This window comes from Musa acuminata, chromosome BXJ1-10, assembly GCF_036884655.1.
Source record: "Musa acuminata AAA Group cultivar baxijiao chromosome BXJ1-10, Cavendish_Baxijiao_AAA, whole genome shotgun sequence".
In the NCBI taxonomy this organism is placed as follows: Eukaryota; Viridiplantae; Streptophyta; class Magnoliopsida; order Zingiberales; family Musaceae; genus Musa; species Musa acuminata.
Window position 1 is genome coordinate 3935866 of NC_088336.1, and position 5472 is coordinate 3941337.

Genomic DNA, 5472 nt, shown 5'->3' on the forward strand with positions numbered 1-5472 from the left:
ATTTTCCCCCTTTTTAAGTGTTTCATTTTAAGTGGTCGATTTCATGTTAGCATGCCTTTTCATTTATGAAAACATGCATCAATTTTTTTTAAAGCCACTGTTATTATCATGAAAATCGATAATCCATAAATATCAAGAATCATCATACATAATTTCAAAATTATATACTCATTAATCATAACTTCAAATTAAACATGATTTCATATACTCAAAATCGAGAAATAACAATGGAAATCAACATGATACACATTATTACTTCTCAACCACATATAGCATGATTTCATAAGGTATTTTTAATCAAAATCATTTTGTTTATCATAAACATGCAATTTTCATGATTATTTCAAAATTACTAGAATGATAAGCATGATTCCTAATTTTTTGTATTTTCATTATAAAATTATTAAACATGTAATTTTCAAGAAAATTAAATAAAAAAGAAAAATGCATTATGAAAAGCATTATGTAATTTCAAAGTAAATTAAAGGCATTTTGATTACCTCAGCGTCGAAAGGCGTAAAGGCGTAGTTTGCCACCTCGCCTTTGTTGATTTTCTCCTCGTCTTCGAGGGAGCTCGATTCATCCCAATTTTTGTTCTTCTTCTTGCATTCAAAGCAAGTAGTTCTGTTCTCTTTACTTTTTAATTTTTGTTTCATTTGTAGTTTAAGTTCACCATCACTTGAGCTTATGCTCGAGTGGTCTTCAAATGTTCTATGTCCCAAATCCTTCCTGTTCTTTGGAAGGTGGTTCTCAAGTTCTTCACGTGCATTGCACGTCATTTCATATGTGATCAATGAACCAATTAGTTCTTCAAGTGGAAAAATATTTAAATCTTTTGTTTCTTGTAAAGCCGTTACTTTTGAATCCCACTTCTTAGAAAGAGAACGCAAAATCTTATTCACAATTTCAGAATTCAAAAAACATTTGCCAAGAGCTCTTAAACCATTGACGACATCCGTAAAACGGGTGTACATGTCACCAATGGTTTCGCTTGGCTTCATTTGAAAAAGCTCGAAATCATGCAGTAAAATATTAACTTTCGAGTCTTTGACTCTACTAGTTCCCTCGTGCGAGATTTCAAGAGTACGCCAAATATCGAAAGCCGTTTCGAACAAAGAAACCCGATTGAACTCATTTTTGTCCAAAGCGCAAAATAAGGCATTCATAGCCTTTGCGTTTAAAGAAAAATACTTCTTCTCCAAATCCGACCATTCGTTCATCGGTTTAGAGGGAAGTTGAAAACCGTTTTCAACGACATTCCATAAATCCAGATTCATAGAAATCAAGAAAACTCTCATTCGAGTTTTCCAATAAGTGTAGTCCAATCCGTTAAAGAACGGTGGACGAAAAACCGAAAAGCCCTCTTGAAAGCCATGAAGAGCCATTTCTCTCGGGTGTAAGTCCGAAATGAGAAATACCGGGCTCTGATACCAATTGTTAGGATTGAGGGCACTAAGAGGGGGGGGGGGGTGAATTAGTGCAGCGGAAAACTTTCTGCGATTAAAATCGAAAGCTGCGTTCGACCGATAAAAACAACTTCTGTATGAAAGTTGATACTAATCAATGTTAATGTCAAACTAAGCAGGCAGCTTGCAGCTATGATGAAAACCAGAATATCGGCACAAACTAAAATCCGAAGTTCGTACGAAGAAACTGATTTACGTCTAAATGCTGATTCGTAAATCACTTGATTAGATAAGACGCAGTTTAAGCAGGAGTATAAAGGCAGTGTGCAGTATTGGTAAAGCTCAAAACGTAAATGCAATCTGCAATATGATGATCATACGAAAAAGCAGATTTACGTCTAAACGTAGATTTACGTCTAAATGTTGAAACTTGTTTGTAAAATCGCAGAGGGCAATAACTATTGAGAAGTTTGCAGTGAAGGTAAAATGCTTAAAGGAAATGCAAACCGAGATTTAGAGTGGTTCGGTCAATCTTGACCTATTCCACTTTTGGCTTCCTCCACCGATTAGGTCACCGACGTCAACTAGAGGCCTTCATTCAATAGGCGAAGGCCAACCACCTTCTTACAAATTCACTCCTTTTGACGGGCTTAGGAGACAACCCTTACAGAAGTTTTCTCTCCTCTCTTTACAACTCAAACTTTGAAGAACAGAAAGAGGAGAACTAGCAGTTTTGAGCTCTCGAATTCCCAACGTGATCATTGTTAGGATCGAGAGCACTAAGAGGAGGGGGGTGAATTAGTGCAACGGAAAACTTTCTGCGATTAAAATCGAAAGCTGCGTTCGAACGATAAAAACAACTTCTGTATGAAAGTTGATACTAAGCAAGATTAAAGTCAATCTATGCAAGTAGTTTGCACCTATGATGAAAACCAGAATATCGGCGCAAACTGAAATCCGACGTTCATACGAAGAAACTGATTTACGTCTAAAAGCTGATTCGTAAATCACTTGATTACATAAGACACAGTTTAAGCAGGAGTATAAAGGCAGTGTGCAGTTATGGTAAAGCTCAAAATGTAAATGCAATCTGCAATATGATGATCATACGAAAAAGCAAATTTACGTCTAAACGCAGATTTACGTCTAAACGCAGATTTATGTCTAAACACAGATTTACGTTTGAACCTTGAAACTCGTTCGTAAAATCGCAGAGGGCAGTAAGCTATTGAGAAGTTTGCAGTGAAGGTAAAATGCTCAAAGGAAATGCAAACTGAGATTTAGAGTGGTTCGGTCAATCTTGACCTACTCCACTTTTGGCTTCCTCCACCGATGAGGTCACTGACGTCAACTAGAGGCCTTCCTTCAATAGGCGAAGGCCAACCACCTTCTTACAGATTCACTCCTTTTGACAGGCTTAGGAGACAACCCTTACAAAAGTTTTCTCTCCTCTCTTTACAACTCAAACTTTGAAGAACAGAAAGAGGAGAACTAGCAATTTTGAGCTCTAAGAACCACAGAAAGACAGCAAGATTTCGAGTGTGTGTTCTGTGCTTTCAGTGCTGAATGGGTGGGGTATTTATAGGCCCCAACCCAGTTCAAATTTGGAGCTCAAATCTATCAATTCCCGGAATTCCGAGATCAGGCGGTTGCACCTCCTGACTGGGGCGGTTGCACCGCCTGGCAGAGCTCGAAGACTGAGCCTCTGGGCGGTGCCACCTCTGTCAGGGGCGATTGCACCTCTCTGCCAGAGCTCGAAGACCGAGCTCAGGCGGTTGCACTGCTTGACTGGGGAGGTTGCACCGCTTGGCAGAGCTCGAAACTTGAGCTCTGGCGGTGCTACCTCTTGACAGAAGAGGTTGCACCGCCCAGTCTCGCTCGAAGACTGAGCCCGGGGCGGTGCTACCTCTTGGCTGGGGCGGTTGCACCGCCCAGTCTCGCTGGGAGACATAGCCTGGGCGGTGCTACCTCCTGGCTTGGGCGGTTGCACCTCCCACAGCAATCAGGGTCCGAATGGGTTAATCCATTCGGCCCAATTTGATTCTTTCAGGGGCCCAATTGCCCCAAGATTAAGCTAATGGGATCACCTCCCATTTCTAACTTAATCAATGTGCTAACTACAATTATTTCCTAAGACATATTCTGCAGCTTGCTCCGGTGCGTCAATCGCTTCTTCCGGCGAGTTTCCGGCGAACTTCCGTCGATCATCCGACGAACCCTCGGTGATCCTCCTGCGGACTTCCGTCAAACTCTTGGACTTGCGACGATCCACTTGGCAAGTTCCGATGAGCTCCTTTGGCAAGCTTCTGGACTTCTCGGATTTGTTCCTGTAGAACCTCTGACGACTGTCCGAACTTCCGTCGAGCTCTCGAACTCCCAACGTGATCATTGTCATGACTCCAACGCAACTCCTGCTGCATGTCTTTCTTCCATCGTAGTTAATCCTGCACACTCAAAATAAAAACTTAGATCGAGACAATTAATCCTAATCAATTAACCAAGTTGTCCGGCATGACATTGGTCCCTCGACGCTTCGTCCGATTCTTCGGCGCATCGTCCTTTCCTGCAGCCTATTGCCTAATCGGCCTGTTGACTCCGCAACTCCGATATCCTTGGCATAATACCCGCTCTTCTTGGCCTGATGCCCGAGTCCACGACCCGAAGCCTTCTGTCGATACGTCGACCGATCCACCGGCCCGACGTCCAATCTTCTGACATGTTCATCCAGCACAACATTATTTTCCTGCTTTAATTGTCTTATCCAGATCGAAGCATCCTGCGTCACTCAAAACGCAGATTAAATCATAAACATATATCAAGTAGTTTCATCATCAAAATACAAGATTCAATAATTCAGTGGTTCATAGGCTAGAGTCTTTACTTGCCTCTCCTATTCTCCTCCCCCTCTCCACCTTAGAGTAGGCCTAGAATTTTGTGAAGCGTTGTCGCAGCTCTGCTATGTGGATCACCACTAGAGAGGAGGGTGCTTGACCTCATTCACCCTCTCCTAGAGATATGTAAGGATTCAAGGATATACGATCTCCTAAGGTAACACAACCTTTACTATATGCAATTTTCTATTTCGAGGACTTTGCGCACCAATCTTAATACAACGATGAACAAATCTTTGGGAAATTGGGGATTTTATTTTCTACTCTTCCACTACGCATGTGATGTTGCCCCCAAGATTTTTCAATAGTTGTATCAGAGCCAGGTTGTTCGTGTGAAAGATTGGTTTTGAACTACTTGTGTTGTGTTTGTGCAATGCTTTTGACATCAAAATTGTTGATGCAATAGGTGAGGAAGGGCATCACCTATTCCTGCCCTTGCTGCGCTCACAGATGGCAGCCTACCATCTTCGTGCAGGCAAGCCACCTACAGCAATGGTCGCAAGGGCGGTGCTCACAAGTAGGTTGCCTACACACAGCAACTGTTGTTGTGCACTATTGTAGTTGCAGGCGGTCGACCGGCCACACGTAGAGTCGTTTGCGGCGCGCAAGGGGCGGCGTCGGCACCCGTGTTCGCCACCTACAAGCACAGCAGCTGTAGCGATGCTCAACCGTAGGTGAGTGGCCCGTGGGGGCGGCGGTTACAGGAACAACCTCGCGGGCAGAACCACCTGCAGGGGCGCCCAACTGCGGGTGCGCACAACCGTAGGTGAGTGGCCCGTGGGGGCGGCAGTTACAGTTTTGCCCCTGTGAATTTGAGAAATTCCTATTTCTGTCTTTTATCCAAATTACAAAAATACCCTTAGGAATTGAGAAATTTCCTACATGTCGCTGATTTCAGAAAATATTAATTAATTAAAAGGTTTAGTTGATTATTATTTTTATTATTATCTAGTAGTCCTACATGATGATGATTAATTATACATGTGATGTATGATGTGTGGACGGATGATCATGGACCGTGTGATGTGTGTACTTGTAATTATTATTATTGAGATCTGCGAGCCTCCATTATATTTCTCGTTTATTGTCGGGCCTGCGTGCCTATGATTAAGTTGTAATCACATGAGGAGGCGCAGCGGGAGCGTGGATGCGATAGCGGGACCCACGAGACGGAC